The following is a 23,128-nucleotide window of genomic DNA, read 5'->3' as shown; positions in this document are numbered from 1 at the left end:
AGCTGGAATCGGAAACCTCTGAGGAGTCTTGCTGCAGATGCTGCACCAGCAGATTGTCTTCTGTAGCTTTCCTTATTTTAGTTAGAGTTTGCAAGAGTCTCAAATCTGCACTGGAACTGAAGGTTCAAAATCACTGGCTCCCAGAGCCTCATATCCAAGGTTGCAAACCCCAGTGCCTGCAAGGGCTGGGCAGCCAAGCTAAGCACAGCTATCTAGAATGGTACATGGTGGCAGCCTGCCTGGAGGAGGCAGGGAACACCCTTCCGCAGCCCCATCATTGCTTGGTGGGAGTGGGGACTCAGCCTGGCTGTCTTTTCTCTTCTAGAAAAGAAAGAGAAACCAGAAATCCACTTTTTAAAAGGCAAAACACACACACACACACACACACACACACACACACACACACAAAGATGAAATATTCCAAATCTCAAATATTGGCAATAAATTAATTTTTAAAAGACTTTTCAGGCTAACATCGAGGGGCTCAAACAAAATGTGTTAGTGAGTCAGATTCAGTTACAAGCCCCATGTTAAGACCTCTGACCTGAGACAAAAGAGGAGTATTGTGCTTAGCTTGACAGAATCCATTGTAAATAAATTATAAGAAGCTAAAAGAATCTTAGTGTCAGAATCATTCGTGTTTTAGGTTCGTAGACTTAAGATTCTCTCTTAGATACTTGGCACGTGGAATCAGTTAGGAAAACAGACACAAGAATTTCAGCTGAAATCTCAGGTGCATAAAATCATATAAGCAGAAAATCAGGATGATTAGCATTATTGGTTTTTGGAGCCTGGACCTTGACTCATTAACCTCTGAAATCTCATAATCAAGCGTTATTGGAATCAGATGCCTTCTACAGCAAGTATCTGGCCTCTAAGAAACACTAATTGAATAAATATACTTGGCAAATCTCTGCTTGAATGAACTGCCCACTGACCCCCAGATATTCTTGTTCATTTCTTCCAAAAATATTTTTATTGAGCACCTGATAAATATGGGAATCCGTGAACCAGAGAGACACAGTGCCTCCTATAATGTAGCTTACATTCTTGTGCAGGTGGGCAGGCAGAAAAACACACACGAAAGATGGTTTTAGACAGTGATCATTTCTAAGGAGAAACGAAACAGAATAATATTACGGAAAGTGACCTGGTGGGATGATCAGGGTGGCCCTCTCCTCTTTGGAGAGGAGACCTAAATGATGAGGAGGAGCCAGCCATGGGAAGAGCAGGGGGGAAGGGAGTTCCAGGCAGGGGGAACAGCAAGTGCAAAGGCCCTGAGGTGGGGGACAAGCTTGTGGGATTGAGGTGTGGCAAGAACACCGACGTGGCCAAAGCACAATGAATGGTAGGGGGAACGGGGCAGGGTGATGAGGCCAGATTTCTGGGCAGGAGCGCACGCTCTTTTCGTTTCAAATAAATAACGAGAAACTTTCAGCACATGTGTTTAACCTGCTGCCCACTACAGCATTGTATGGAAGTGCTTGCTAAGTGTTTTGGATGCAGAAACCAGGTCACAGAATGAGGTGAGGATTAAGCACCAACCTCGGCCGCCGCTTCCTACAAGGGTCCACAGCTGTATTTCCAGTGCTTTTGCAAGCATCTTCTTCTATACTTAAACCAGCTGCTCATTGCTGCTGCCTTGTGACATCCCCTCTTCTCTGGTCCTGCAGTGCTGGGGGGTCCCGTGTCTCCAACCGAGACAGCCAGACAGGAAGGAGAGACAACTTTCAGAAGTGTGTGTGAGAGCTGTCACAGCCTCTGTGCTTTCTATCTCCATGGCACCCAGGCAGGGGGACAATCTAATTAGGCTATTTTCAGCACCCCGGAGGGAGGGAGAGTGGAGGGAGACAGGGAGGAGGGGGCCTGCCTTCCCCAGTGACTGTCTCTCTCTCTCTCCCTCTCAGAGGCCACGGAGGCAGGAACTTTCCACGCTCTGCTGGGATCAGAGGGGGCTTTTTGGCCATGCGGTGGGCCTTGCTAACCGAATCAGGGATCCTAGGGCTGGCAGGCTTCCAAGCACCCGGTGCTAATGAGCTCTGAAGCCTACAGCTTTGACCAGAAACACGTCCCCTGCAGGCTGTTTGTCCTCTGCCGGGCCAGCTGCCACCAGCTTCCTCTGGAGTGACGGGCCCAGAGACAAGGATGCTGGCAGCTCTTTATTTCTTAGCCTGGGGCCTATGTTGGTCTTCAAGGCTTTTTGCCTGTGGTATTCAGAGCCTTGCAAGGACGCTGGGCTTACGTCTGCCCAGAGCACATGGCCAGTGGCCCCCTGGAAGTGACTCAGGGGCCATGGACTCCATGGAAACACATTTGACTCTAAGTTCCAAGTGGCCAACGGTTACATTCAGTTTGCTTGCCCATGCCCCAGCATACAGCACTTAGAGTTTCTAAATGCCAGGATTATTCCCCAAATATCCTGCTATGCACCTGTTAAAAAGGCTAACTTGGAAGGGCCATCATCTTTTACTATGAGGCACCTTTTTTCCTATCTCCCCATTTGCTTCTGCTTTGCCCAAGTTTGCTGGCTCTGGATGTTAATGTGGTCAAATTAGGTTGGAAAATAATGGATACCTTTAAAACTCTTGCTGCACATAAGAACTGTGCTGGGAGAGCCACCTGCGCTGTCTCGTTTCACCCTCGTGACAACTCAATGAAATGGGTCTATTTGTTATCCCCATTTCACAGATAAGGAAGCCGAGGCACAGAGCAGTTAAAGGACCATGCCCAAGCTAATACAGTGGGTATCAGATTTGAGATTAACTCTCAGGTTTGCCTGACTCCAGAGCCAGCCTCTCAGGGTGACAGATTTAAACAGGATCCTCAGCTTTAGGATTCAAAGGCGTTTAATAGATTAACAGGAGTTGTGAATCTCAAAGAAGAGGCATTTCCTACAATCATTTGACCCTTTCCTTTTTATTTTCTGGGCACACTTGTTAACATCTTCTGACAGCAGTTTGGGGATGACTGCTAGGAGGTAATTAAACAGAGCAAGAGATGATGTCCTTAATTAATCCATTTCAGTCTCTTTCATTTGTGCTTATTTCCTTATATTGGCAATAGTTCCAATAGTAGGGCTTCAACAACCATATCCTCAGTTATTCCTTCTGACTCCAGAAAGAGCACGAACACCAAAAGGGGCATTTTCAAAGAGCATCTCCTCTTGGGTTACTGCTTTGCACCGATCTGAAATGTGACGCTGTCTGTCACAGCAGAGGGCTGGTGTGAATTCTGAACCAGAGTGGAGGCTGTTACACACACACACACACACACACACACACACGCACACACACACACATACACCCTGATGAATCAGCTCTCACTGTGGGACTTTGTCTTCTTGTTTAAAATATGATGGAGTCACAGGACTTTGAAGGCAGCCCTCTGATATTTTTCCATTGCCGTATTCCTTTTCCTTTATTGTTTGCCTGTTTGGAGTGCAAAGATGCCTCGAAGGTGAGGGCATCACCTGTCTACCTGGTAGACATCCATACAATGTATACATCATTACTGAAAACTGTATACCATCATACGAAAAAAGATTTTATTTTGGGAAATCGATTCCTAGTTTATGGCAGGTTTTACTTTCAGAAAGAAAACCACAACACAACCTTCTGTGTCCAGTAGAAGGCTGGACATGCAGACGCACTCAACAAATGACTGATTGGTGGGTCTTCTGCGTCGGCATTGGTATTGGTATGCCCCTCCCCCTCCCCTCCCCCTCCTCATCAAAGCTACCATTTATTGGTTGTCTTCCATGTGTATACACTGGGCTTTATGCTTTACAGCCAGGAGATGGCACACTGCAGCCCATGAGCCAAATTCAGCTGGCTGCTTGTTTTTGTAAATAAAGTATTATTGGAAAACAGCCATGCCTATTTATGCGTGTATTGTCTGTGGCTGCTTTTGCGCTGCAATGGCAAGGTTGAGTAGTTGGGATGGAGACTACAGGACCTTGCAAAGCCCAAAATATTTACCATCTGGCCCTTGGCAGGAAAAGTTGGCTGATCCCTGCTTTATACACACATGCGATGTCTTTTTAACTCTCATGACAAACTCGAAAGGCAGTGTTCCTGTTTCACAGACGAGAAGGTCAAGGTTCAAGGAGGTTAAACAATTTTACCAGCTGCTAAGTGGTGGGTGCAGGGTTCAGACTCAGGTCTCCATCTTCAAAGCTGATACTTTTTCTCTGCTTTATGCCACCCGTTTCTCAATTCTGCAGAAAATTGAGAACAGATTGAATTTTTTCACCTTGACTTTTGAGCCAAGTCTTCTGAACATCTAGGGTTGATTCTCTTGGGCTCTGTGAGAATGCTGCCAGCCTAAAATCACCCAAGAAGGCAGACAGGATGTATGGGTAGCTTGTAGCTGGAGGGGACCATTACTCTGTGCATAGCTACACAGATTCCCTCCTGGAGATCGAAGGTGTCTGGGGCAGCTGATTCATCAGCACACTTGAAGTCTGGTGCCAGTTTCACAAAGACAGATGAATTTCTTTAGCTTCTTAGGGCTGAATGGTTTCAACCCTCCTAACACTTTCAGCTGTAAAGTCTTCCCAGTCGTTTAGAGCTGTCTAAATCTTTGGTGACTTACCTACTATGCAGGGGTGAGGGTTCTGAGTAGTAAAACTGAATACACAAGCACGGTCCACGTGGTTGGTTATATAATGGGTGGTGATGAGAGCAGAGAATATTCTTGTCTCTGGAAAGAAGACTGCAGGGAGCCAGTCTCCCCAGTTGTTGGAGTCTCCATCACTTACATTTGTGTTGGGCAGACCCTACGAGGCTAATAACCAAACCCAGACTCAGTATATTCACTCTGTTGCTTGGTTGACTGATGGATGGGACCTACGACTCTTTATATTGAAAGTATTACAGAAGCATTATATCATGTGTTAGAGGAATGGGCTTTGTGGAAAATCATGAAATGACATGAGTCAACACCATCTCGGAGGTCCAGGGACATGCTGTCTTGGTATTCTTTAGACCCTTTTCTGGGACATTTAAAAACACAGTCCCCAAGAAAGGCAATTTTGACTTAGTGAGTATACTGTGGCATTGGAGATTTCAAAGTGCATTTTGAGGTGATGAGAAAGAGTCTGTGAAGGTTTGTATGTGTCTTGGGGGCCCCTGACCCATGGGGAAACTGCTATTCTGAAAGGATGGGATCTGAGAGTTTGTGCAAGGCACTGTTTTTATACATTATCTCAATGGAGCTCCATAAACACATATCCATGTTAGAATAATTACCCCCATTTTCTAGAAAAGGGAACTGAAACTCAAAATTATTAAGTAATTTGTTGAGAGTCTCACAGCTACTGGCTAAGCTGGGATTCCCATTTAGATCTGTCTTATTGAAAGTCTTAACTCTTTGAAAATAACGATAGCATCGTAAACAGTAGTAATAGTGGATGATGCACGACTGCAAGCTTTGTGTCAGCACTGTCCGTGGATTATCTCATTGAATCCTCATGATAGCCTTATGAGGTAGGATATCCCCATTTTACAGATAAGAGAAACTGAGGTTCAAGGCAGTTAAGTCACTGGCTCAAGGCTCCCCAGCTTGTAAATGTCAGAGAAGGGACTTGAATACATCGTTGGGTGACATCAATGCTCTGCTAACTTCTGCCCTTCTCAAGTCATGGTGATTCATGAGCTCAACCTGAATGTCTTTCCTTAGGGGCCATCTCATCTAACCCCTTTATCCAACAAGTGGTCAACCGTGTCTTAAGGAAACTCCCTCATGTCCATATTCCCTTCTAAAAAGAGATTTTTGGTTACTTAAAAGAGAAAGCTCTGAGCATGAACTTCTTCTTTGTACCAACCAAGAGTATTCATTCTTCTCCAAGTCCTCTGTTGTTCCTCACTAAGGGGCTGGCTCAGAGCCCCAACCTTTGGCTGGACAGAGGTAGCCCCAGCTGGACCCCTACCCAGGCCAGCCTTTGCTCTCCAATCTTTGTACTTTCTTGAAAGCGTTCATAATCAGCAGAACTCTACTGTCGAGAGGGCTTATTGAGCTAGTGCTGGCCTGGCTTCCACTTACCATTCATGCCCTGCACTCAGAGCTTTGGCCCCAGATCTGACGAGATGGATCTGGCCTCCAATCTGAATGTAGCCTCACGCCAGTTGGCCCCACTTCCTGAGGAAGCCATTGACCACGGTCAGTTAAGACCAGTTTCTCAGCATCTCCTGTTTCTGTCCTGGCCTTTATTCTTGGTCTCTTCTCTTACCCTCAGCCTGCCTACCCTGCCTCCTAGGGTTTGCTCAGCCACACATCCTCCACTTTGTGGGTCATCCTTTACAACTTACACATTTGAGCAAGGTGGGGGAAGGAGAGTGTTTCATGGGATGAAAGCATTTTGCAGAGTAGCAGAGAAGAGTCCCAGGCAGGACATGTGCAGACTTTAAGTCTTCTCTCTGCCTCCATCACAGTCATTTCCAGTCCAGGAGAGGCACTGCAGCCTGTAACAGTTTCAAAATTTAAGTCTGCATAAAATTCTTTATGGATTCTCAGTCACTTCTTAGCTTTGGTCATACAATTTTAACATGAGCTTGTGAAAATGCAGATTCATAGGCTCCACTTGCAAGAGCACCTGACCCAGTAGACAGTGGGTTATTTGTATTCATGTGACTTTCCAGGAGATTGTGATGCAGAGGGTCTAAGAACCAAACTTTAGAGATTTTTGACCTGCAGGACAAAGTCCAGACTCCTTAGAATGCGTCTTGGTCTGCTCAGTCTGCCACAACAAAATGCCATAGACTTAGTGGCCTAAACAAACATAAGCAATCTATTTTCTCACAGTTCTGGAGGATGGAAGTCTAAGATCAAGGTTCCAGCTGATTCAATTTTTGGTGAGGGCTCTCTTCCTGGCTTGCAGATGGTGCCTTCTCAACATGTTGATGTCTTCACATGACCTTTTCTTGGTGTGTGTGCAAGACAAGAGATAGAGGTAGAGGGAGAGAAAGAGAGAGAGAGTGCAGAGAACTCTTTGGTATCTCTTCTTATAAGGACACTAATCCTATTGGATCAGGGCCCCACCCTTATGACCTCATTTAACCTTAATTACTTCCTTTAAAGGCCCATCTCCAAACATAGTCACATTGGGTGGTTAGGGCTTCAAAGTATGAGTTTTGGTGGGGGGGGGGACGACACAAACATTCAGTCTGTGTCAGTATGGCACACAAGACCATATCCATAGCATATCTTTTGTGTCTTCAATATCCCTTCCTCATTGTAGCCTGCACTCCAAACTGTACCAAATTTATACTAGGCCTCTAATATTTTGGAGGGATTGGTTCCCAGACCCCAGCAGTTATAACTGTCAGGCATTCAATGTGAGTTTGATACCTTATCAAACACCGCCCCTCCCCCTCACTTTGAGGAATTATACACTAGGGTATAGTGTGTAATTCTTGCATTTAGTCTTAGCTGCAAACACCTAGTATCTCGCAGTCCTGGGCTTCTCTAGTGATTGCTGCTGGGGCAAGAAGCTCAAGCCCAGAAGCCTAAATAGGGATTTCTCTTCTTGGTTCTCTTGAATCTGGTAAGGGCTAGGTGTGCCAGGCTGAGCCTGCCCATTCAACCTCACAGACCAAGATGATGGGGTGTTTCTGTCTTTCCTACAAGCCTCAGAGATGCTAGATGCTCCTGTAGAGCAGGGGTGGATCAACCAGGGGTGATTTTGCCCCTCTTTTCCTCCCTCCGTGGTATTTCGCAGTGTCTGTAGTCACTCTTGGACATCATCACTGGAGGAGGGTGGTGGCTCTTGGCATCTAAGTGCGTAAAGGCCAGGGATACTGCTAAATATTCTAGAATACACAAAACCCCCTCCTTTCTATAATGAAGTAATATCCAGTCCAAACAGTGGTGATGACATTGGGAAATTCTGTTCTCGAGGTCGGGTTGAAGGCATGTTTGCAAAACAGCGTTCTATGTATGAGGGCAGGAAGTGTAAAACAGAGACAGGGAGCCTGGCTTCTGATATTCAAGGCTCAGTTATCATGCCCCCTGGTACAGTGTGGCTCGATCAGTGTATCTAATTCCATACATCGAGATGAGCAACTTCTCTTCCCATGGGAAGTAAGAAGACTGGGAGGTGGGGTGAGCAGGAACTAGATGGAGACCAAGTAACTGACCATTCTGTCCTCCAAGGGTGGAGGTGGAAATGTAGGGGGAGAAGACGCAATAGCGTCCTGTGGTTGCTGTGATGAATCACTGCACACTGCATCTCTTTAAAACCACGCAAAGTTATCTTCTTACAGTTTTGGAGGCCGAAAGTCTGTGATCGAGGTGTCGGTAGGGTCACACACACTCAGAAGTCTAAAAGGAGAATGCTTCCTTGGGTTCTTGGCTCCAGGTGTTCCTTGACTCAGGTAACTCTAACCTCTGCCTTTGTCTTCATGTGGCCTTTTCCCCTCTGTGTTCGTGTATTTCAAGTCTCCCTTTGCACATCTCTTTTTAAGATTTTTAAAATTTAAAATGTTGTTTTGGTAAGGGGAGGTAATTAGGTTATTTATTTATTTATTTTAATGGAGGTACTGGGGATTGAACCTAGGACCTTGTGCATGCTAAGCACATGCCCTACCGCTGAGCTCTACCCTTGTCCCCTCTGCATTTCTCTTATAAGGACACCTGTCACTGAATTTAGAGCCCACCTGGGTGATTCAAGATGATCGCATCATGAGATCCTTAATTTGACTGTATCTGCAAAAAGTTCCTCTTTCTAAATAAGGTCACGTTCACAGGGTCTGGGAATTAGGATTTGGACACACTTTTGGGAGGATGCTCTCCAAGCTGCTACAGAATAGGATAAAACATGAAGATAAAAGGGGATAAAAGAACACTATGGAATATGATTTCCCACCTACAATTCAAGGAAAGGAGAGGCTGCAGAAGAGAGGCAGCATCTACCGTGTGCCAGGAACGGGACTAAAGTTCTCCATTTCTCGTCGTGGTTAATCTTTGCCGACACTGGGTGGATTGGATGTCTCCACTTTAAAGATGGAAACAGAAGCTCAGGGAAAGTAAGCAAGCACATGAGGAAACTGAACACAGGTCTGCTGGTTCTTGAATGTGGGCTCTTTCTAGGATAAAGGGAGCATTTGCATAGCCTCCCTCTTACTAGCAGCGGTAGGGGGAGGTCAAGTCCAGAACATCTGTTTTGCGAGAGAGAAGCTGTCATTGCTCATCCTGGGCCTCTGCCAGCCAGGCGTTCACCTGCTTGCCTCTGGCAGCCAGAACGCAGGTGCTGGACAGCCCAGCTGGCGGGATACAGACGCAGATTTTGGCTGGTTTAGAGAAAACACCCTTTTGGCACCCTTGGCCACTTGGCACTTCAGAGGAGCCAGTCCCACAGACAAATATTAAAGGGTTTGGATTGCCTTCTCCCACCGGTGCTGGAATTGGAGCAAACTGGGCAGGATTTTCTGAGAGATGCCATGTGGTAAAGCCAGAAGGAGAAGGTTGGAACAAGACAGACTCCAGTTCAAATCCCATCTTTGCCGCTTATGGGTTGTGTGACCACAGGTGTTTGATTTCAGCTCTCTGAGCCTCAGCGTCCTCAACTACGAACTTGAGGCTGGTAGTGTCCTCCTTTGCAGAGCACACCCATCAAGTGCCTTGAACGACGCCTGCCACACCGTAGGCTTAGAGTTCCTGGGTTGGGGTTGGGGTAAATCTGCAAGTTCCTGTGATATTTCCCTATGTCTGTAGGGTGAGGGCTCTGCTTGCCTGAAAGCGGCAGTGGTAGCCCTGGCATCTCATTGCCAGGTACCTTCTGCCAAATGCAAATGCGTTGAGCATCACTGCTAATGAAAGGGGGCAGATCTTGGAGAAGGGATGTCTGGGTGGAAGACTGTGGGATCCCATGTGACTTGGCCTGGGAGGGCCGTTAATGAGTGTCTACTGTGAGCCAGGCCCTGTGCTGATGCTTTAGTACCTCCTCTCATTTATGCTCAGAGTCACCTTGGGGTTGATATCCGCATTTTAGGAGGATTCTTTAAAACTCAGCACAACATCGTCTCCTCTTGAAATTTTCTCTGAGCCTCTAGGCACACATGATGTCTACCTTCTCTGAGTTTCTGGAATATCCATGCTTTTTGTATCATAATACTTAGGACATTGTGTGACAACTGCCTGTTTATTATATAGGGACACATTTAAAGGCAAGGGCTAATTATTCTTTTCCTCCATCTTCCTAGCTCAGTGGTTTTCAAAATTTGGTCCCCAGATCGTCAGCATCAGTATCACCTGGAAACTTGTTAGAAATGCACATTCTCAAGACACTCCCCACACCTACTGGATCAGAGACTGTGTGGGCATGGGCCCGACAATCTGTGTTAACAAGCCCTGCACGTGATTTGCTTGCATGTTCAAGTTGGAAAACCATGGCCCCAGACCCCTGGTTCTCAAGTTTGGTGATGCTCTGGAAGCCCTGGGGAGCTTTAGGAAGTTGTGAGGCCTTGGTTTCATTTCCAGAGATTCTGATTTAATTGTTTTGGGGTGTGCCCTGGACATTGGGGTTCTTTTAAGTCTCCAGAGGATTCTGATGTTCAGCCATGGGTGAACACCAGCAACATGGAACATCATTTCTAATAGGCACTCAACGTGCATTTGTTTAATGAGCAGAACGTGCTGGTTCAGGGCTGCTTGGGAGTCAGACACAGATGACACCCTAACATCCTTCTTCCTAACTGTGGGTCCGTTGTTTTCTTCTTCCCAGTATTTTTAAAAAATGTGGCAAGAATACTTAGCGTGAAATCTGCCCTCTTATAAAACTTTTACAATTTTTATTACAGTATCTTTAATGATAGACACTGTTTTGTACAGCAGATCTCTAGAACTTACTCATCATGCATGCATACATGACACTTTACACTCTCTGAACAGCAACTCCCCGTTCCCCGCTCCCCCCAGCTCCTGGCAGCCACCATTCTACTTTCTGCTTCTGCAAGCTTATTACTTTAGATCCCTCTTGTAAGTGGAATCATGCAGCGTTTGTCCTTCTGGGACCGGCTTATTTAACTCAGCATAATCTTGTCCTCCAGATTCATCCATGTTGTCGCATATAGCAGGATTTCCTTCTTTTTTAAGGCTGTATAATATTCCACCATATGTATATATTACACTTTATCTTCATCTATCAATGGACATTTAGATTGTTTTCCTGTCTTGGCTGCTGTGAATAAGGCTGCTATGAACATGAGAGAGCAGATGCCTCTTTGAGATCCTGATTTCAATTCTTTGGGGTATATACTTAGTGGGATTGTGGGATCCTATGGTGGTTCTATTTTAATTGGTTTTTTTTTTTTTTTGAGGAAACTCTATACTTTTTCATAGCAATTATACCATTTTACTTTCACTGTGGGTCAGTTCTTAACCTCTATAAACCATAATTTCCATACCTATAAATATGAGTAGTAATGGGAATCTTCTAGAATTGTTTTGAGGATTACCTATATAATGCATGTAAAATACTTGATACAATGAAAATCTCCCAATTAGCTCTGATAAATAGTATTATCTCCATTTTATACGAAAATAATATGAAGCTCAGAGACTTTGGCAAGGAGAGGGGAAATCAGTGCCCCTCCTGGTTCAAAGTCAAGGCTTCAGGTTTTAGGGTTCAAAACCATTAGGTCAGCCTTCAGGGTGCCATAACTTCCCTGGAGTTTTGTTTTCTAGAAGAGACTTGAAGAGCCTCCCCGCTGCTCACCTGAACCACTGCACAAAAGTCAATAGTTCATCTACTGAACAACAAAATATTTCGGGATCCCCAGGATTTCTGTTCTCAATACTGAGCTGTACTATTGGTTGTCAAGGGTTGGATGAAGAATTCCCAGGTTTCTTTGGAAACTGGCCAACACCTACAGAGATTATTACCTGGAAGATGGACTCCACCAGTATTCTTTCAGTTATAAGCAGCAATAAAACCCATCTCAAAGTTACTTAAACAATTAACATTATTAACTGGATCATGTAACAAAAAGTCCAGGAATCCAACTGGAAACAGGTGCTCAAAAGACGGTGTCAGAAGTGTACCTTTTGTGCCTTATAAAGTGAAGCATAAAATTCAACACACACTTAGCCTACCATCGAGAAATCCCACTCCTGTGTGTTTACCCAAGATAACTGAAAATTATGTCCACTCAACAGTGGAAACTTCACTGATATTCGTAGGAGCTTTATTCATAACAGCCCCAAACTGGAAACAATCCAAATGTCTATCAACAGGAGAATTAATAAACAAACTGTGGAGTAGCCACATAATGAGATAATCCTCAGCAGTAAAAAGAATGAATATTGATACACACAAAAGCAAGGTTGAATCTCAAAAGCATTATATTGAGTGAAGGAAGCCATGCATGTCTGTAGGATTCTATTTATATGAATGAGATTCTAACAAGGTAAACCTATAGTGATAGGAAATAGACCAGTGGTTGCCTAGAGTTGGGATGGAGTAATTGCAAACAGGTGTGAGAGAACTTTCTGAGGTGAAGAAAACAATCTATATCTTGATTGTCATGGTGGTTACTTGACTATATATACGTGTCAACATTTATCAAACTGTACACTCTACACAGACCCATTTTATTTTGTGTAAATTATGCCTCAAAAAGTTTTATTACAAAATCCACTTCTCTCTCTGGCTCTGCTTACCTCTGTGTGGCTTCATTTGCAGGCAGGCTCTTCCCCCTGTGGTAGCAAAGACCACTCTCAGCAATTGATGCCCCTCAGTTCAGCTACCCCAAGGGAGAAAAGAGCATCTCCCTGTATCATAGTAATGGCATAGATTGTCATGGGACTAACTGGGATCATATGACCTTTCTTGAACCAATCACTGTCTGGGGATGGTAGTGTAATTCTCTGATTGGTCAGGCTGGGTCATGTGCTGGAGCCAGGAGGTGGGATCAGCCTTTCAAAACTACAGAGTGTGAATAGGGGAGGGGTCTTTTCCCAAAGGACAGTAGAGGTGCTGTTACTAGAAGACGGAAGAATGGATCTGGATGTCGTAGAGGTCCTCTACACAGGTCTTCCCTAGACGTAACCTTCCCAGCTGGGCACCCATCTCTCTTTCAGACTCCTCATCCTCCAGAATTAGACAGATCCACCTATCTCATCATGTTTGTGGTTTTTACCGGCATGAAGGTGGTGGAAAGGCAAAGGCATTGGAGTCAGATACCTGTGGATTCAAATCTCAGCTCTTCTTGGCTTCTTCTTGACCCCTTGACCCTAGGCAATTTATTTAGGCTCTCCAGGAGTCAATTTCCTTATTTATGAGATGAAGGTAATTGTTAAGACCTACCCCATGACAGGGCTGTGAGATCATTCATATCAAGTATTTACACAGTGCTTGGCACACAGTAAGCACTGAATCAATGCCATCTATTATTACTATCTTTAATATTTCAAATGACTTTAAAAATAGAGTATTTACCTGTAACCAGGTGTAGCAGGTGTATTGGAGCCCTGCCCGTATCTCCTCGGCACTTTCACTCCCATATACAGTGATAGCATCCCCCTCCGGGAACCTCCCACTCACTGTCTGTGAAGGAGGGCTTTCCCTGCACGCTCTCCTGCCTGTGAGCTGGGCTAGAAGTGATGGAGACTTGAGGCCCCTGGGAGTAGCTCTCAGCTGGTGACAGATACCCCAGGCTTCTCATCTTTTGGGTGAGATGGCTCTGAAGCACGTTCCACAGCATCTCTCTCCCATACTGGGATTGAGACTCAGTTGCCCCTTGCCATTTAACATGGGATTGGCTTACGCTCCTTCCCCATCTAACTTCCTGGTCCCTCCTTACTTACTAAATAAACTATTTGCATTCAAATTTTATTTCAGATCCAGACCCCATGAGTGAATTCAAACATCACTTTTTTTTTTTCGGCTCTTGGCTCGAATCACACAGCATTGTGTAGTGTCATAGTGTAGAGCAGTTCTCTTCTGCAGGCCAGAGGCATTGATTGGCAGTTCTTTAAGGCGTTGGTGAATAAAATATGGTAGAAAAGAATTACTTATTCCTTAACAAATGCAGTTTGCTAGGAAGGCAAGTTGTATAAAAACATTTTTGGAGAGAGGAATGCAATGGGGAAGATGAATCCTGAAAGATTCTTTCATGAAAAAAAAAGGAGGGAGTCACTGATAGGGGAGTTCTCAGTAAATATTGGTTGGTTGATTGATTAGCCTGGCTCCAAGCATCGGGCTATTACTCAGTGTCAGAATAATGGGCTGTGGGTTTAATGTGTGGCCAAGTGACTCTGTGAAACTTGCAAAGCTTAGGAAGCTGGACACACCCCCCCTGGCCATTCCTGTAGCCCTGCTGTGTTGATGGAGGGGCTAGTTTGAGTAAACAATGACTAAACCGGGTGCCACTGGGCACCACCGTTACCATGGGTCTTATTCCAGGTGTATTGGAAATGACTTTGCTAGGGATCCACAGTCCTTGATTTTAATCCCTCTCTTGCTGCTACCTTCCTATGTGACCTTGGTGAGTCCCCTGCGCTCTCTGGCCCTCAATTTCTTCCTCTGTTTGATGGAGTGGTTTGGATGGAGAGGCTCCAGTTATTCATGCTTTATGAGGCTGTTGCCTTGTCAACACTGTATTCAGACATTGTACCTTGTCCATGAGGTGGGTGGGTAGCATACGGACTTTGCTCCACTTTACAGATGGAGTAACTGAGGGAGAGTGAAAAACATTACTGTGCCAGGTGTTAAAAATTTCAGCGCAGAGTCTTATGTAATTCCTGAGACCTGACGAGAAGACAGCCAAGAGTAAGGCAACTTATACACGTAACCTAGGAAACTGGTGTTGAGATGGAGGATGCCCGTGTCAAAAACATGTGAGCACTAGAGTCTGACAGACGTGGGTTTGAATCTTAGCTTGGCTAATCACTGGCTCCCTGACCCTCCAGGTCTTCACATTTAAAATGGGAGAAATACTGTCTGTGTCAAAAGATGATGGTTAAGCTCGTATGACATAGTTAGTTTGGCTACAATACTGGTCCCAGAAATATGACTTTTTTCCAGTGAGATTGATATATGAGGAAACAATTTGAACATAATGTGAATTTCGCATTTGCTTATGTGTAATTTCATCAGTGAGAAATAATAGGTGAAGGAAGGAAACTGCTCTCAGCTGAAACGAACCACGTAAGAATAGACAAAATATGCACACACACACACACACACACACACACACACACACACACTTAAAGCATCTACCAGATATATAAATTATGAGCCATACCCATCCATATCTGGTGTTAAAACTTCCTGTCTGACTTCAGATCACCGACACCAGTTCCACCACCTCACTACTCATAAGCTGCCGTTTTTCCAACACCCACCTTCACGAGCCAGCCTCAGGTCTTTTCCAAGGTAAAGTGTCATATTTATTGTAGTATGTGTGTATTTAAGAAACATTTAATATGTGTAAAACTGTGCTACCGTTTTTCCATGTTTTTTATGTGTTGCTGAAGTTTTTGAGGGTCGTGCCCAACCTCTTTCCCCCATAGAGCTTGTAGTTTTTATTGTACACTTTTCAGTGGTGCAGTGAATTTTAGGAATACGTATGTTGTATGGTAGCAGAAGTGACTGTATAATGAGATAAAGAGTCTGGCACAGGGCAGAGCACAGAGTAAATATTAGAGTGCCCTCAATCCTCACTCTTCATCCTCATATGATAAAAAATAGAAAGAGCTGAATTGTGACTCTTGATTCTTAGAGAAAATACTAGAGCTTCATAGGTAGAAAAGAAAGAGGGATTTGTTAGAATTCCATTGGATCTCTCGTGGACAGGAATGTAACTTGGCTTCACTCAAGTCATAGCTATGACCTATAGTTGTAAGAAACAGTAGACTCAGCTCACACTTGTTAAGATAAGAAAAAGTTTATTGGCTTGTAACTAAAAAGTTCCCTGAAGACTTCTTTCAGTCACAGCTGAATCAAGGACCTAAAGCTGTGCTGTATCACCAGGACGTAGATTTTGTGTCTCAGCCCTCCCTTCTGCTGTGTTGGCTCTATTTTCAAGTGGGCTTTATCCTAGCGGTGGCAAGATGGCGGCCAGCAGTTCCTGGCTCACATCCATACAGCTTCAAGCCTGGTGGAAAAGAGAGGGTGCTGCTTTCATCCAGTCTCATCTGCCTAAATCCTGAGATTTACTGGCTGTAACTGGGTTAGAGTCTCATCCTTGAAATTTACAACTGTGGCCAGAGAGATGGAACGCTCGTATCTGGTCAGGCGTGGATGTCATACCCTCCCCTGGAATTAGGATATAGCCAGCTCTTATGCAAAGAGACCTGGACTGAGAGTGGGAGAAGGATGGTTCTCCATGGGAAATTCGAAGTATTAGGACTTGAATAAGGAAGAATGACTATTAGATGGGCAACTCCCCCCCCCCCCCCGCAAAATTCCACTATAAGAAGTTACCCAAACCAGGGATTTGGAAGCCATTTAGATTTTCTCTACTGCTCTTTTACTGTTTTCTTTTCCTGAAACCTTTCTTTCTCTGCTTTTCTGATCCACGTGATTTTCATAGTGGGCAGAATCTGCCAACCCCACACTTCCCGAACTATTACAGAGCCAGCCACCAGAAGGAGTAACTACGTCAAATTAAAATTCTAAAGGAAGGATTCTGACCCAGTTTGGATCAGGGGCTAATTTACATTTTAAACAACCAACTCAGGCATGGGGGTGTTGCTGTTCTGTTGTGTAAATAAACTGTCAGGAGCCCACTGATGTGTCTATAGATGGGGAGGCCAACAGTAATGGTCACTGTGACTTGCTCAGACTACCTAGTAGGTGTCCATAACACAGCAGGTCTTCTCAGGTTGCTCCAGTATGCCTCCACGGCTCTCAGTATTCAAGTCCAAGGTGGCTTAGCTCATGGCTGATAAAGTGGTGGAGTCTTGTTAAATACCTCTCTCTGAGGCCAAGAGCCTTCACCTCCCCCAAGCACAGAAGTAGTCTGCTTGGCTCCTTGAAATCTAGCCCATTTAGCAGGATAGAGGGGAACACAGAGAAATGGAGTTGGTGGTGGGTAGAGGCAGTGAGTACCATGAGCATCTCCTTACAAATGACCCAACTTCTCAGTTTCTGTTTCACCTCCTGATCCTGTTAGACTTGATGATGAACAGTGACACTGACTCACATCTTTCAGAGGTCAGGTCACTGGAATGTTCTTTTTTTCTGGGATGAGGGGAATTGGATCATAGATATTCAGCCTCAGTCCAGGATTAGTGGGCTATGAGAGCAGGAAGTAATTTAAGTTCGTCTTTCGAGTCCTCTTGGAGATTGTTTTGTGTGGCAGATAGTCATGATAGACCCAATTCTTCAGCCTCCCTTGATACATACTCTTTTCCATGATGACTTTGCAGTTTCTGTCACCAAAGAGGTGGAGCTGTTTTCCCACCTCTTGAATTTGGACTGGCCTGTGATTTGCTTTGACCCATAGAATATGGTAGAAGTTACTCTGCAGTTCTGAGCCTGGAGCTGAAGTGTCCTTGTGTGTTTCTGCTTGCTCTCTTGTACCTCTGCCATTGCCCAGAGGCCATGCCCAGACTAGCCTTCTAGAGGATGAGAGATGTGTAAAACAGAGCTGGGACATCTCGTAACCCTATCTGAGATTATCTTAAATTAGTCAACAGTCAGCCAATCCTAGACATGTGAATGAGCTACCCTGAGACCAGAAGGGATGGCTGGATGGTCCTCATTTAAGTCGTTGATCACAGACTTGGGACCTAAATAAACACATTTTGAAAAAAAAAAAAAACTGCAGTATTTGGAGGGATGATTTTTTTTTACATTGAAGTATAGTTGATGTACAATATAAGTTACAGGTGTACAATATAGTGATTCATAGAGAGAATGGCTTTTAAAGCAGCATTTTTGTGGCAACCTATAACTGATACGTTTAAGATAGAACTAACAGCTTTGTATCTTGAGTATCTACTATGCAACTGACACCTTATGCATACTGGCTTCAGTCTTCCCACCACTTGTAGGGTAGGTCGCATTTTGTAGGTAACTGAGATGAGAATTATAGTGGTTAAGCGACTTACGTGGGGCCAACCAGTGAATAAGGGGTTGATTTGAGATAGCAAGACAGATCCTTCCCATCATACCAATCTACCTACCTCTCTGTGGTCTATCTACACCCAGACTCCCAAGTTGGCAATAGCTGTTAGTCCAAAGAGCTCAATAATTCAGAGTGAAAGGAGACATTCTTGTGGACCATGTTATCCTGAGGCTGATTATGTCTTCCTGTTAGTCTCAGGTTAAATAACTTCTACCATAAAGATCTTGGATTTGTTGATAGCATTAGAATCGTATTTAAAAGGGCAAAGATTTGAACAGACAACTCACCATAGAAAATATACAAATGATTGATTGCTAAGCACATGAATGGATGCTCAACATTATTAGTCATCAGGGAAATGCAAATTAAAACCATAATCAGATAGCTATCACCCAAAGGAATGGCTTAAATTAAAAAGAGTGACAATATTGAGTGATGGGGAAAATATGGAGCAACTAGAATTCTCATACATTGCAGGTATAAAAACAGGAAAGAGTTTGGCAGTTTTTTTAAAAAGTTACATCTACACTTACCACATGGCTCATCAATTTTAATCCTAGGTTTTTATTCAAGATTCATGTAAATGTGTCCATGCAAAGATTTGTACACCAGTATTCATAGTAGCTTTATTCAAAATAGCTCTAAACTGGAAACAACCCAAAAATCCATCTATAGGTAAATAAGCAAACTACTTGTGGGATGTTACATAACAACATAAATGAATAAACTGCTGATATATTCATTAATATGGATGAATTCAAAAAAATATGCTGAGAGAAAGAAGGCAGACTATAAACGAATACATACTATATATTTTTACATATAGAAAGTCTAGAATTGACAATAAAATCTCTAGTGACTAAAGGCAAATAAAGTGTTTTTCTGTGGCCGGTGGTTGGGGGATTTATTAAGATGGATCCCAAGTGATAAGGGAACTGTTCTGTATCTTGATGGTTAGTTAAACTGGTACATACATTTGTCAAAAGCCATCAAATGTACAATTAAAAAGGGTGTATTTAAGTATGTAAATCATAACCAATGAAGTTGATTTTTAAAAAAAAGACTTAAAATTATGTCTTCTGAAAGTCATATGCTTAGGAATTCCTGGGAGATGGTGGATAGGGTCTCACAATCAGCTTCCCGGGATTAGGAGGAAAAAGCCCCACCTGGCGAAGACAATTCAGGACCACGGACAGCACCTCAGTATTAAATGTTAAAATGCAGGTAAAGCCATTAGCACAGAGCCTGGCAACCGAGTAAGCCCTCACTAAAAGGCAGCTCAAAAACACCCTTTCACAAATGCCTACTATATTCCAGGTATCATGTAAGCACTATTTATATGCATTATTTCATTTTATTCTCACCAGTGACTGTTATCCTCACTTTGCAGTTGAGAAATCAAACGTTTTCCTCAGTGCAATTTTATAAGGAAAAGGAAAGCAGAGAACAATGAAACACACACACACACACACACACACACACACACACACACACACACACACAATGTTAAACTTCAAAATGTTGTTCTCAGGTCCTGAAGTGGGAAAGGGCGTTTTTACCTCTCTTGTGCGATCATGCTCTCCTTCCAGGATGTCTGAAGGCAGAGTAGTCATGAGGCAAGCAGGTGTACCTGCCAGTGTGTGCAGGAACTGCAGGTATATTTTCCCAAGCCTCTGGCAGATTGTTTTTTTACATACAAAATTACTTGTCAAGCAGACTTTTTTTTCCTTCTTAGTGCTCATAAGATAGAAACAACAGTGTTACATAACAGGCATCAGCAGTGTTGGTTTTGCAGAACATCTGACCAAGATTGGGGGGTGGGCAGCAGCAAAGGAGGATGCAAGTTATAGCTGAGTCTTGAAGGCTGAGGTTCTGGGTAGGATGCTGGTGAGAGAATGGGGCAGAGATGAAGTCTTCTCATAGGAGTTTGGGCAAAAATTTGAGCTGGGAGCTTGAACCCCAGGGTCCCTGCCTGCCAGCATCTCCTCCCATCCACAGTATTATCCTCATGGCTCCATGCCCCATCTCTTGCCTGAACTCCAGAAGCAGCCTCCTAACTTGTCTTCTCACGTCCAGCCTTTCCCTGTCTTGACCCTAGATCTTTATATGCATGTATATCTATTTCTCTCACTGACTTCTCTCAAATGTCTTAACCATTCCCTGCAAACTGAACTTCCTTATGTAGAGCCCTTCATAAGCATCAGGTGCTGTTCAGAATTTGGGCCCTGACTACATCACCAGTTTCTTTCTTTGCTCCTATGCCCTCTCCATCCTCATCCTACTGACCTATCTGCAGGCCCCTGAATGCATCACGTAGTGCTGTATTCTGCCTACTTGGTTCCCTCTACCTGAATGCCCTTTCTTGCCTCAGCTATCTCTCTAGCTCCCAAATACCCTCCAATCAAGAACTCAGGTGGCAGCCTCTCTCAGAGTCTTCCTCATCCTCTACACCCATTATAGTCCTCCCAGCTGGGTCAGAAACCCCTTCTCTGTGTCCTACAGTATCCTTATTCCAGTCCCCAGTTAGAAATTCCACGTGGTATTACACTAGTCTGTTTAATTATCTGTAATTTGCTTTCTTTTCTTCATCTCTGTCCCTTTCTTCTATTTCCTTCAAGAGCAACTAGGATATCGTACACAAGGTCCTGCATAAGATAGCCCCCTGTTCCCACTCTAGCCTCATCTTGTTGAGTCCTCTCATTCTTGTTCACTCTGTTCCAACTACCCTGTTTTTTTTTCAGGTCTTCCAATGTGCTCCATACTCCTTCTTGCCTCAGGATCTTTGCAAATGCTATTCCTTCTGACTGAAATGCTCTCATCCTTCCCCACAGTTGTCCATCTCATAGTTTATTCTGTTGCATCCTTCAGAATTCAGCTCCATCATTTTTCCTGGGACACCCTCTCTGGGGTTTAATATCACCCTGTGTGGGGTCTTTTCCTTTAACTTTATTTTTATTGAAGTATAGTCAGTTACCCTGCATGTTTCCTTAAATGCATGTACTGACAGTGTGAAATTGTATATTTGCAGCTGTGATCATTTATTAATTTTCTCCCCAACTTGACTTATAAGCTTCATGGAGTCAGAGGACCACAGGTCATGTCTAATTTACTCACCACTGAATTACTAGTGTCTGGCACACAGTAGAGGCTCCATAAATACTTACTGAATCACTCAATGGCTCTCTGTACCTCCTCTCATTTAATACTAAACAATTTATAATATTCATCATAATGGTATATATTTCAGTTCACAAATGACATACAGCATCCTATACAATTTTACTTGAACTTTCCAGGATTGACAGGACAGGGACTATTACCCCATTTTTCAGATAAGGAACTTTAAGGCTCAGAGAGGCTAAGTGACTAGGACAAGAGGACCTCCACCTCCAGCTTCCTTATTTGGAAAAAGACATGCCTGGCCACTGTGTCACTGCCATGGGTTTGTTTATTTCTATAACTCTTCGAGAAGATTGTGATACTAAGGAGGGTGGCATGTTGAGAGCCCAGGGAAAGCTACCGTATAATCCAGGCTCTTATTACATTACCCTTTGGAAGATGAATTGGAGCTGCCAGGCATTTGCCTAAATCAATAAGCAGCATGGCATTAACTAGTGCGAGGTTCATTTTTCCTCCCCAAATGAGGAGAGCTGGCACACAGGGAAAGCACAAACCCCACACACCTGTTCTTTGGCAGTGACCGCAAGGATAAAAGCTCCATAAAAGGAAAGAAGGTTGGAAAGAACGTGGGGGCCCTAGAGCCACACAGACTTGGTTTCAGATGCTGGCCCCCTGATAGTCTCCAGCCCCGTGACCTGGACCTCAGTCTCCTTATCTGAAAAGTGGGAACGAGAAGCCATTTTTCATCATCCCTTGATCTGCTTAATTCCTTTCTCCTTTGAGTCCTGTCAATTCCACTTCCCTAATGTGTCCCGAATCTCTCTGCTTCTTGGCATCATCTTGGTCCAAGTCATCTCCCTGCTGGTGGATTGCCATAGCCTCCTACCCGGCTTTCTGATTCCAGTCTGGCTCCCTTTACAGTCCGTTTGCCACACAACAGTCAGAGTTATCCTTCAAAACCAAATCAGAGCATCAAACCACCTACCTGCATAATCCTCACTGTGCTCGACTGGTCTCTGCCTCTTTTTCTTACTCATCTTCCTCTGTCTGTACTACTCAGTTCCAATCACACAGGCCTCCTTTCTATTCCTTTAACACATGACACTTGTCTTCACCCCAGGGCCTTTGCACTTGTTGTTAGTGCTGCTGCCTGGTTTGCTATTCTCTCTAATGTTTGTAATGTTTCTAATGTTGGTATCTTCTTGTCATTCCAACTTCAGCTCAAATGCCATTTCTAGAAATGGTCTCCTTTTTCTAAAAAGCTTCCTGCCCTGCTAGTCTCTTTCTTTTGAATATCCCTATTTAAATTTTTTATAGCATTGATCACATTCCAAATGATCTCATTCATTTGCATGTTTTCATGTTTATGGCCTGACTCCCTCATTAGAATATAAACTTCAAGAGAGAAGGATCTGGCCCATTTTTAGCCCCTGCTCCATCACCAGTGCCTTGCACAGTGTCTGATGCATAAAACATCGCAATAGAATTTTTGAATTAAGAATATTGAAGAGTCACTCAGTAAAGAAAAGCCTTTTTCCTCCTTCTTTTCCTTGTGCTGAGGCCTGAGGACTCCTAGAGGTAGGTTTTTGGTGAAAGTGAATAACAAACATACGATTTTTAAAGACTCATAAGCAAACATTGTCTTCAGGTGCCCTACTGAGCTTCGCAAGTCTTTTTTTTTTTTCCTAGAGAAAACCTGACTTTCCTGGCATTTGGAGTGGGGAGCAAGTGTGGGATCCTGGATCTCACCCCAGTGACCCCAGATCGCCAGAGGCGAGTAACAAGGGTCCTGTTGCAGATACAAAACCCTTCATCCATCCATCAATCCGTCCATCCGTTCATCCATCCATCCATCTATCTATCTATCCTTCCTTCCTTCCATCCACCCAGAAAACGACTGTTGTTCCGGGCAGCCTCTATGCAAGTACTGGTCTAGG

At 44.0% G+C, this 23,128-nt stretch overlaps 1 protein-coding gene across 2 annotated transcripts in view; it reads left to right on the top strand.

Moving 5' to 3' along the window:
* Positions 1-23,128, top strand: part of SHISA9 (shisa family member 9) — a 263,802-nt gene that overhangs the window by 88,585 nt on the left and 152,089 nt on the right. The gene's annotated exons all lie outside the window — the stretch shown is intronic.

Source organism: Camelus ferus, chromosome 18 (assembly GCF_009834535.1).
Source record: "Camelus ferus isolate YT-003-E chromosome 18, BCGSAC_Cfer_1.0, whole genome shotgun sequence".
Classification (NCBI taxonomy): Eukaryota; Metazoa; Chordata; class Mammalia; order Artiodactyla; family Camelidae; genus Camelus; species Camelus ferus.
The sequence above is the reverse complement of the archived record's forward strand: the minus strand, read 5'-3'. Positions and strand labels throughout refer to the sequence as shown.